This window comes from Lagenorhynchus albirostris, chromosome X, assembly GCF_949774975.1.
Source record: "Lagenorhynchus albirostris chromosome X, mLagAlb1.1, whole genome shotgun sequence".
NCBI classification, from domain to species: domain Eukaryota; kingdom Metazoa; phylum Chordata; class Mammalia; order Artiodactyla; family Delphinidae; genus Lagenorhynchus; species Lagenorhynchus albirostris.
In genome coordinates, this window is record NC_083116.1 from 129,896,035 (window position 1) to 129,908,249 (window position 12,215).

Here is a 12,215-nt window from a genome sequence, read left to right on the forward strand (position 1 = left end):
TCATAATGCATTTCATACTGTACAGCTGCTACTTCTCTTCCTGGATCTCAGTTCAAAGAGGACAAATGATGATCTGTCCAGCGGGGGTGTGAAATGAATACACACTTCTATTTACATACGTAAATCCAGTTGATATTTTAAAAAATAAGGATGGAAAAATAAATTTCTCTTTCTCTTGGTCCAGGTGATTTTTTTCATTTTTTTTTAATTGAAGCAGTTGATTTATAATATTGTATTAGTTTCAAGTGTAGAGCAATGTGACTCAGTTATATATATATTACCTTCTTCAGATTATTTTCCCTTATAGGTTATTACAAGATATTGAATATAGTTCCCTGTGCTATACAATAGGTCCTTGCTGATTATTTGTTTTACGTATAGTAGTTTTTCTATGTTAATCCCATACTCCTAATTTATCCCTCCCCTCTCTTTCCCCTTTGGTTTTTTACGTCTGTGAGTCTGTTTCTGTTTTGTATACACATTCGTTTGTATTATTTTTCAGATGACACATATAAGTGACATCATATAATGTTTGTGTTTCTCTGACTTAATTCACTCAGTATGATAATCTCTAGGTCCATCCATGTTGCTGAAGATGGCATTATGTCATCCTTTTTAATGGCTGAGTAATATTCCATTGTATACATGTACCACATCTTCTTTATCCATTCACCTGCAGATGGACACTTTAGGTGCCTTCCATGTCTTGGCTATTGTAAATAGTGCTGCTATGAACATAGGGGTGTGTGTATCATTTTGAATTAGAGTTTGCATTTTGTATACCCAGGGGTGGGACTGCTGCATTGTACGGTACTTCTATTTTTAGCTTTCTGATAAACCTCCATACTGTTTTCTGTAGTGGCTGTACCAGTTTATATTCCCCCAGGTGATATTTTAAAAATAAGAATGTAAAAAGCAATCTCTGTTTCTCTTGGATTTCCAGGAACATGTTTCTATTCAATCTTCAGTTTTCTAGAGTAAAATGTGGAAATGGTCCTTCACTCACATGTGCAGTAATAAAAGCTGAAATCCTGTGGCCACATCCCTTTCCTTTTTCTTAGAAAAAGTGCCTGTGATTTGCATGGGAACACCTTATTCCACAGGTCACACTGTATTTAGTTTCTTAGGTCTCCAAATATTTAAACAGCAAACTCTCCCTGTTCATTAGGAGATGAGAACATAAGACACTTGTTACTTATCTAAAAGCTGGACCGGGACTTCCCTGGTGGTGCAGTGGTTAAGAATCCGTCTGGCAATGCAGGGGACATGGGTTCGAGCCCTGGTCCGGGAAGATCCCACATGCCGCAGAGCAACTAAGCCCGTGTACAACAACTACTGAGCCTGCGCTTACAGCCCGCGAGCCACAACTACTGAAGCCCATGCGCCTAGAGCCCGTGCTCCGCAACAAGAGAAGCCACCGCAATGAGAAGCCTGTGCACCGCAATGAAGAGCAGCCCCCGCTCGCCGCAACTAGAGAAAACCCACGTGCAGCAATGAAGACCAAACACAGCCAAAAATAAATACATTTTTTAAAAAATTTAAAAAGCTGGACCTTGTGTGTAGACAGATTGCACCCAAATATTAACTGCAGCATTCAGGGTCACATGACTGTTCCTGGCATCTCTTTGCGCATCATTTGGAATGTGGAGACTAACATCCAGGTGTACTCTGTGCTCTCTTTCCTTTTCTGGCCAGTAAAACAAAATCAGATTCACATTGGAAATTTTTCCCCAGATACTTCTGGAAATAAACTGGATAGTGGAGGATGCATAACATATGGCTCAGTGACCTAAGTACAATCATGTCTTTTTTTTTTTTTTCTTTTCCTATCTCAGAATCAAGTTAATTGGTTTGTAGAGGGCAGGTTGGGGTCATTGCTTCAGGGAAATGGATTTTTAGTTCCCAGAGGCTCTTTAAACAACTTCATTTGAGTTTATGATTTCCTTCCATCCACATCTGCTGACTCTTTTTTTTTTTTTTTTTAATCAGGCATGAGTCCGTAACGCAGAGACAGTGTTACAGAGAGAAATGGAGTACTCCATGCACAACCTCCACGTGAGGCGCAGTGGTCCACACTATGAGGGGCAGATCCCAGGCATATATCAAGGCATCGCAAGGATTCTGGCGTTTCTAGAGATGTTTTGTTTAATGTGATTCCAGTGAACAATGAGAAAGGAAGAAATGAAAGAGGGGAGGAAAGAAGGTTGATTAGTAGATGCCTTATGGATTTCCTTCTTTTTTAAAGCAGAAGAATATTCCAGTGTATTCCATTGTGCGTGTGTATGATGTGAGTGTGTACGTACGTATGTATATATGTGTGTGTGTGTATATATATCACATTTATTTATCCATTCATCCATCAATGGACACTTGGGTTGTTTCCATGTCTTGCCTATTGTGAATAATCTTGCAATGGATCTGGGGATGCAGAACAAGATGCTGATTTCCATGTTTGAGGTCACATACCCCAAAATGGGATTGCTGGACCATACGGCAGTTCCATTTTTAGTTTTTTAAGGAACCTCCATACTGTTTTCCATAACGGTTGTACCAATTTACATTCCCACCAACAGTGTAGGAGCGTTCCCTTTTCTCCACGGCCTTGCCAACATTTGTTATTACTGTTCTCTTTAAGGATGGCCATTCTGACAATGGTGAGGTGATATCTCACTGCGGGTTTGATTGGCGTTTCCCTGATGATTAGCGACTTTGATCACCTTTTCATGTACCTATTGGCTATTGGTATATATTCTTTGGAGAAATGTCTGTTCAGGTCATCTGCCCACTTTTAAATCAGGTTATTTGTTTTTATGCTATTGAACTGTATAAGTTTCTCATACATTTTGGATAGTAACACCTTATCCTGCAGACAAAGTTTTCATTATGCAAGATGGTTAAGTTCTGTATAACGTGGTACCTATACTTAACAATATGCAATCGCACACTTTAAAATGTTAGGAGAAGTCTCCTGTTAAATGTTCTCGACACACACAAGAAAAAGAAAACAAGGAGATTTTTGGAAGTGATGTATAGGTTTAGCACTTTGATTGTGGTGATGGTTTCGTGGCTGGATACATATGACCAAGCTCATCTAGATGTATACAAATTAAATGTGTACCAATTTTGTGCATGTCAATGATACCTCAATAAAGCTGAAAAAAACAAGAAAATTCAGTACCAAAAAAAACACAAACAAACCCCAAACAAAAATAAATATGCCTTACAGGGTTCACCACTCAATGGGCAACCGGTGCTGGATTCCCCAAGGCCTTTTGGGCCGGAATTCTCTACTCTTTGGGCAAATGGGGGAATCATGTATCCATTTATTCATTGGACTCTGCCTCTCCTTCATCAGGCATGGTCTCTGGGAGGCATCTCTCTTTCGAAAAAAAGAAACCGTACAAGGAAGCAAGAAATATAACGTCAGGTATTGCAAGGACATTCGCGCAGAAAGCTGGTGACAACCTACATGGATGAGTCATCACCAAACCAGCTGTAGAGAAAGAAGTAGAAAAAAATATAGGAAGAGACCCCATAGAGTATCTATGTTTGCACTGACACTCTCACTTCCTCTTCCTTAATTCACTTACGTCCAGCAAATATTTACGGAATGCCTGCTATGGGGAAAGGTCCATCTCTTAATTTAAAAAAAAAAAAAAAACTCAAGCAACTTTATCAACCTAATAAAAACCACAGGACCAAGGCAAGAAACATGAAGGTTTGCTCTTAATCTTTGCAAGTTTATTTGAGCCCCTGGAACATCATGTAGCTCACAAATGAACGCCCATCTACAGAGAATGAGTAAAACCTGAATTCTGCCATTAAGGGTGTCTGAATGGGTGCAGTCGACAGGCAGGCATGCACTGATACTGTAAGCAAAGCTGAAGTAAGACTTGTAGATACATGTCTAGGAAAACCACAGAAGGGAGTGTGGGATTCCTTCTAACAGGGAACGACCTCTTCTTGGGGTAGAGGTTGCCCATTTGGGGTCTTAAAAAGCTCTTGGCGCAGATGAGAAGACAGAGGCTGCCACTCTGCACCTACCGAATAATAACCCAGGTACGGTTTCTACCTTCCTGCTGTTCACCAAACATTATCTACACAACACAAGTAAGTAATTTCAGATTCCCAGTCTCTGACACAGAAGAGGAGAGAACAGCTGCAATTTCTTTGCCCAAGGGAACAAAATAGCATCTCAAAAAGTATCGGTGGGAATGTACATTGCTACAGCCACTATGGAGAACAGTATGGAGGGTCCTTAAAAACTAAAAGTACAGCTGCCGTATGATCCAGCAATCCCACTCCTGGGCATATATCGGGAGAAAACTCTGAGTCAAAAAGATACATGCACCCCAGTATTCACAGCAGCATTATTTCCAATAGCCAAGACATGGAAGGACCCTAAGTGTCCATCAACAGATGAATGGATAAAGAAGATGTGGTACATGTATACAATGGAATATTGCTGAGCCATGAAAAGGATGAAACAATGCCATTTGCAGCAACCTGGGTGGACCTAGAGATGATCATACTAAGTGAAGTAAGTCAGACAAAGACCAATATCATATGATATCACTCGTATGTGGAATCTAATTTTTAAAAAAGACACAAATGAACTTATTTACAAAACAAAAACGGACTCAGAGACATAGAAAACAAACTCTGATTACCAAAGGGGAAAGGGAGGGGGATGGATAAATTAGGGGTTTGGGATTAACATAGACACACTATTATATACAAAATACATAACTAATAAGGACTTACTTTAGAGCACAGAGAACTCTGCTTAATATTCTGTGATAACCTATATGAGAAGAGAATCTGAAAAAGAATAGATACATGGATATGTAGAGCTGAATCACTTTGCTGCACACCTGAAACGAACACAACATTGTAAACCAACTCTACTTCAATAACAGTTTTTTAAGAGTACTGGAAATCAACACAGAACTAAGGTATGCTTTTAGGAGAAGGCAGCAGGAAGGAGGTTTGGGGAAAACAAAAGTCATTAAGAGGAAACTGGTCGGGAAACTGGAATTCAGGAGAATCCAGAACTCCATACAGGATTCTACTATACAGCTCACCACTTCAAAAAGGTGCTGAGAGAGGTAGGCAGGGGCTGGCTTTGGCTCCAATAACACATGAGCACCACATGGGTGTAAATAAGAGAATGTCTCCTTCACCCCAGGGATTCGTCCTAGTATAAGCAGCCCAGATTGATGATGGTGCCAAGGTGGGAAGGATCTGGGCCACTTTGCCCTTGTTGTGTTTCTATTCCTAGACGTTATGCATGTCTTCAGATCCAAAGGGGTGTTACCGTGATATCCACTGTCCACCCAGGTTGCATTTCCCTTGTTGTAAGCCATCTAGTTTGTGGTCTGTCTTGTTGTTCTCATTGCTGCTGCACAGCATGCGGGATCTCAGTTTCCCAACCAGGGATTGAACCTGCGACCCCTGCAGTGGAAGCGTGGAGCCTTAACCACCGGACCGCCAAGGAAGTCCCTGTGGTCATTTCTTAGAGCAGGTCCAGAAAATGATATGCAGTGGTTCAATAATCCAGGACATACCCTTTTTCTCCTCCACCATTCTTAGCAAATACCATTTTGTCCCCATAGTCTCAAGGAAGCTGCTGGACTTCCAGAGAAAGCACCTACATTCCAGGCAGGAAGAAGAAGGAAGAGGCCAGTGGCAAAGAGCGTGTGCAAACTGAGATGGTCCTTTTGCACAAGCCAGATACGTGCTTTAAAAGAATGCTTTTAAGTGATTCAAAAGTGGACACACCGTACTGGAAAAGAATATTAAAATAAAAAAAAGCATGTATATACGTGTACAACTGAATCACTCTGCCGTACGGCAGAAATTAACACAACATGGCAAATCAACTCTATGTCAACTAAAAAAAATACTAAAATAAAAATGTTGACAACTGCATGAACCACTTGTCCGCTTTTATTTCATTGGCCAGACTATGCCCCATGGCTTCTCCTCATTGAAAGGGAAGCTGGGAGATGCAGGGTTTGGTGTCTCTCTGTACGTCTTTGGCGCAGTACAAACAGAATTTCAGTTTCGTGGGTGAGGACGGACGGGCAAAGGCACGCGGATAAGGCAGGCGGTATCACATGATAATCCAATCAAATCCAGATGTCCTCGTCAATGCTAGTAATGCGTGGTTAGGTTTCTCGGGTTTTTATATTTAAAAAAGAAAGATCTACATAGAGCTTCACCATCTGCTGGATTATGCTACAGTACCCCCAGCCCACCGGACCGAAAGAATGTCGTTTCTGGAATATGAAGACAAATAACTACCGATAACAATGGATCTGTTGGGATAGGATTTTTGTGCCCTGAAATATAAACATATATAATAAAATACATATATTTAAGTGTGTGTGTGTATATGCATAGACATAAAATATACGTAAGTGTACGAGAATTCTATCCCAACAGATCTGAATGTGTACATATATCTAAACATATACATATACATCAAATATATAATACGTATACTTAAGTATACAAGAATTCTATCCTAACAGATCCATGATTACATTTCAGTTATTTTAAGTAAACGTTTACCTTTCCCAAGCGTTCCTTCTGTGTCCTGGGTGAAAATGGACAAAGGAGAGACAGAAAGACAGCGAAACTCTATATACCAGGAGGTGCACCCTGGTGATTCTAGGTTGATGTGGTTATAAATAAATTGTGTTTTTTATAGAATCTTGGTTTTCTCTGCACTTGTTTCCTCCAGAAGTCGATTTGTTTTGAAATAGGAAGGTTATTCATTAAAAAATGACAAGTATATAAATGTCAGTATTTCAGATGGAAGAAAAAAGACGTATGCATTCCTAAATGCATTTTATCTAGCCCTCATTAGGTACCCCGAATCTCTTGGGGATGAATGATCTTGGCTCTCTTGTTTTCCCACTTAGGAAGAGAGAAACTATATTTTCTGAAAGCCCGTGGAACGAAGGGAACATGCCAAAACGATGTATCTGCTGCCTCCATGACATTCTTAGCAAGAGACACTGGCCCTGACAGTCTTTACAAGTTGGAGGGTAGAATAATACAAGTTGAGAGCCTTTATACATCAATGTAATGTGAGACTCAAGAATAACAAACAGGGACCTTCCCGGAGGGCCAGTGGTTGAGGCTGTGCACTTCCAATGCAGGGGGCATGGGTTCAATCCCTGGTCCAGGAGCTAAGATCCCACAAGCTGCGTGGTGCAGCTAGAAATAAATAAATAGAAATTTTTTAAAAAAGGAAAAAAAGAATTGGAATGCTTGCTACTTTGAGCCTATCGATCCAAGAAAAGTTTTGAGAACTCACGGAGACGGCTTCCTTACTCAAGTGTACTTCTCATAAGCGGAGTGGGAAGCATGTAAAAGACATGAGCTCAGAACTCCAGGGCCTTAGAAGGCCTTGTTTTCCCAAGAAGTTCATTGAGACTCTGTTAGATGCAAGAGGTGTGAGGCGTTCCTTAAGGAGTGCAGTGGAGGGACGGTTTGAAAATACAAATAACCTTGAATCCGTTTCTGATTTAAGACCTTTGTTGAGTGTATGTTCAATGAATCTACACCAGGGCTTTCCTCACAGGTGATGCAGAGATGTGGCCCCCAAGTATCTCAGTGTCCTAGACCTTGATGATACCCTATACATCCTCCTCCTCCCTTTCTCCTTGAAAACACAACCCCAATTTCATACATGGATAAATGCTTCATGGAACTGGAACCCATCCCCATCCCCAAGGGGGAATAAAAGGGGGAGAGGGCAGATTCAGTTCCATCTAAGTCAATCAGGCTGCTACACCCATAGTTTGGTTTTGGAACTGAACGGAGAGTAACAAGACCCAAATTCTAACCAAAAAGACAGGACAGGAAGGCTGCTGGGATGATTCTATGACAGATTCCCACAATCCTAAGAAGACCCTAAGGACTGTAACAGAGAAAGTCTGTACCATGTCCAGTTGTGCCCGCCATCTTGGCAAGAGCCAGATGTGGAAACCAACGCCTAGGATGGCAGGGGGGAAGCATGGAAGGTATTGCCAACATCAAAGACATCCTTCAGCCTGAGCTACTTCCGGTTATGTGGGATCACTCAGGTTTTAAATTGCTGATGACAGTGGATCTGGGGTTTCTGAGTAGTGCAGCTGAAAGAGACCCAAGACTTCCTCATGGTCAACAGTTCCTTGTCCAACGCGGCGGGCCAAGAAGAGTGAACGCAAGATGGTGAGACGGCAGTATAGTGTCTGGAATACATGCTCACTCGCGAGAGCGTTAAAGTAATACGCCTGAGGTTACCATCTTCAGAAGGACCTGCTTAGGCGACCAGCTCTTGACGGGCACCTGAGAACCTGACATTCACAATAAACCCCATGTTACTAAGCGCTAAGATTGTTACGGGCACGTGTGTGGAATCACAGAATTCTACTGTACCAGGCTACCTGGGCAGTTTCTCCCAACAATGGCTTACCTCCAGGGAATCCACAAGCTGGATGATTATAACCGATGACTCAGGCAGAGAGTACCTCTGTGAGCCACCTTCATGGGGCTTCCTTTGGGCCAAACTGTGTGTGTGTGTGTGTGCGCGCTAAAGGAAAGAGCAAACACTACACAAAAAGCCGTGGCCTGGGTGAAAGTGGGGTGTCTAGACGACTGTGATTGCCAAACTGTAGCTCCCCAGAGGTGATTCCACTGGGGGATCACGTGGGGAGCCTGGAATCCCACCGGCACCCGGCAGTTAATGGGGTATCCTGTTCCATTTGCACTGCGGTGGTGTCAAAAGAGGTTCAGTGGGGATCAGGAACTTCACCACCAGCCAGAATGAATGAGGTTCCCCACCACCACTGGTGTGAGCAGAGGCCATTCGGGAAGCCGCAAGGATGTACTCCTACCCCTGCCACCCAGGGGGGCACTGGGGAGGCTTAATGGGGATGTGGGAACTCCACTTCCAAGGACCAGTACCAAGTAGCATCTCTACCTTGTGTGTCAGTGGGGGCTGAGTAGGGGACCCGGACTTCTACACCCACCTGGCTGTAACTAGACATCGCCCCGCACCTCCCAGGTCGTAATGCTGTCACAGGAAGCCACCTAAAACAGCAGGGTTTACTAAGTTCCAGACTCTCTTATCACAATGTCCAGAAGGTTCAGCCGGCAATAAAAAAAAAAAAAAAACCACTCATCAAACCGGGAAGCAGGAAGATCTCAAACTGAACAAAAATAAGACAATCAATGCCAACAACAAGATGCCTGAGGTGTTAGAAACTGGGTCAAGGGCACACAAGCATCTCTCAACATTATTTCTTTGTTTCATTCTGTTTTAGGCCGTGCCGTGCGGCTTGTGGGATCTTAGTTGCCTGACCAGGGCTCGAACCCGTGCCCCCTGCAGGGGAAGCGTGGAGTCTTAACCACTGGACCGCCAGGGAAGTCCCTTGGCATTATTTCTTATAATTGCATGCGATTCCACAATCATCTCAAAATAAAACTGATTAATTAGAGATGTAAAGTTTACTAAAGTTAAATTACTGAGTTACTTTTAAGTTGTAGGACATTGTTTTCAAAAAGAAAATTATATGTGTCAGCCCAGGATTATATATAAATATATAAAGATATTTGTGTGTGTGGTATATTAGACATACATATGTATATAAATATATACATGTCGTGCATTTATATATCTATATAAAAATACATATGTGTGTTGTGATATATATAGAGAGAGAGAGCAACTACAAAACTTTTTCTGCAACAACCTGGACCTGGAAAGATGGGCTTCTCGTGGGAGCATCAGCTCCGGCTACGGATGGGCTTGGCCCCGGCACACTCTTATGTACACGGAAGGGTTTACGATAAAAATCAGAACCTGGCAAGTCAGCCCAAGCCTGGGCTGGCCACCGGCAGGTTCCAGAGCGGCCCTGTGCACCGGTGGGACAGGCACCCTATGGGAAGGGAAGGGTGAGTTTGCTCCCCGGCATGGGGCCAGGGACCTGGGCAGGTTTCAGGAGGCCAGAGGGAGGGGGTAGGGGTGCACGGTGAGAGAAAAAGAGTGTTATTTTTTATAGCAGAGTCCAGGGCGGCTCTAACAACCACACACTGAGGGCCTAAAACCACAGGCATCCATCCTCCCCCCAGTCCTGGAGACCAGAAGCCTGAGGTCAGGGTGTCCCAGGACCGCGCTCCCTCCAGAGGCTCCAGGGGAGGGTCCTTCCCTCCCCTTCCAGCTTCTGGGGGCTCCAGGCGTCCCTGGGCTTGTGGCCGCGTCCCTCCCGTCTCTGCCTCTGTCTCCTGTGGCTGTTTTCTTCCCGTACCTACCTTTTCCCTCTTTTGCTCTTCTCATAAGGACATCAACCATATTGCATTGAGGTCCACTCTAGTGACTTCACCTTAACTTGATTCCATCTCTTAAGACTCTATTTCCAAAGAGTTCACGTTCACAGGTGCCAGGGATTACGACTTGAACGTGTCTTTCTTGGGGAGGGGGGAGGGACACCACTCCGCCCACCACACACACAAGCTTTAGAAATGAGGGTTCTGGGAAAGGGGTGTGGACAAGTGGTACGAACGAAAAGTCAGCTTTGCGAAACCATCAGCAGCGTTCATTCATTTAAATTTTGGAATTAACATCCGTGTGCGCTCCCATAAACAAGCAGTTAAGGGTCTGCTTAAGGGCCGGCACCAGAGCGCTTTTGACGGTGGAGTCGCTCCTCCTTTCCTGCCACTGCTTTCTCTCTTCTGTACTCCAGGCTCAGTAACGATAGATGTGAATAAGTAACCCCCTTGGATGACAGCACACTCCATCACATACAGCTGAAACACCCTGTTCTTTGTAGAAACTACTATGTGTTTGACCAGGATGCCAATTTTGCTGACAATTTCTAAAACGTATTTGTTTGAAGATGCACTCTTTTTTTTTTGAATATGAAAAGAATGGCCAATCCAAAGAAGTATAAAAGAAGGCTCATAAAAGTAGAAACTCACGGGACCTCCCTGGTGGCACAGTGGCGAAGAATCCACCTGCCAATGCAGGGGACATGGGTTTGATCCCTGGTCCGGCAAGATCCCACATGCCATGGAGCAGCTAAGCCCGTGCGCCACAACTGCTGAGCCTGCACTCTAGAGCCCGCGAGCCACAACTACTGAGCCCACGCGCCACAACTGCTGAGCCCACGTGCCACAACTGCTGAACCCGCGCACCTAGAGCCCATGCTCCGCAACAAGAGAAGCCACTGCAGTGAGAAGCCCGTGCACCGCAACAAAGAGTAGCCCCCGCTCGCCGCAACTAGAGAAAGCCCGCGCGCAGCAACGAAGACCCAATGCAGCCAAAAAAAAAAAAAAAGGGTAGAAACTCAAGGGTGTACATTTTCAACAGGAGACATGGAGCAGGCTTACACCCTCAGGAGTGATTCCAGCTGTCAAAAGCCAGGCGGTCTAGGCTGCAGGTCTTCATATTAACAGAATAATTACCTGCTGACTTTGATGAAGAAAGAGAAAGAATCTTCCCAAGGAGATGAGGGCCCCAGGTAAACAGACGAGGAAAGCAAAACTGAGGAACAAGACAGGCATCCTGCATCTGCGCCCACCCGTTATTCCAGCTCCATCACTTTTCGCTTAACCCTAAGCAAAATCTGAACTTTGCAGGACTTCAGTGTGCAGGGAACTTCCCGAATGTTACATACATCCAAATAGGGTTAGGGTTTACCGTCTCACACACCCTCACCAAGGAGCTGTGTGCTCTACAGAGCCACGAGTGAAAAGAAAGGTGATGTACGCTATCGAATGAATGAAATCGCCATAGCTGGGCAGACAGGAAGCTGCTCTACTATTTAGTCGACACAGTGGAAGGAACTCCGAAGCACAGACACCAAAAATGAGGAAACTGGTGGTTTCCTCACTCAAGGAAAAATACATATCTGGGAACTTCCCTGGCGGTCCAGTAGTTAAGACTCCACACTTCCACTGCAGGGGCCACGGGTTCGATTCCTGGTCGGGGAACTAAGATCCTGCATGCTGCGTGGCATGACCAAAAAAAAATATATATATATATCCGTATGGACATTTTTCCAAACCATGCATTTGAAAATACATTTATAAACCCAGCAGAAGTTCAAATACACCCTGGTCTTTGTACATTCCTCGAGATCCTGGACATACTTCTGTTTATTATTGAGCTGCCCGAGCTCCCTTAGCTGCTCTACTTAGTGTAATAGCTCTTTTTTTTT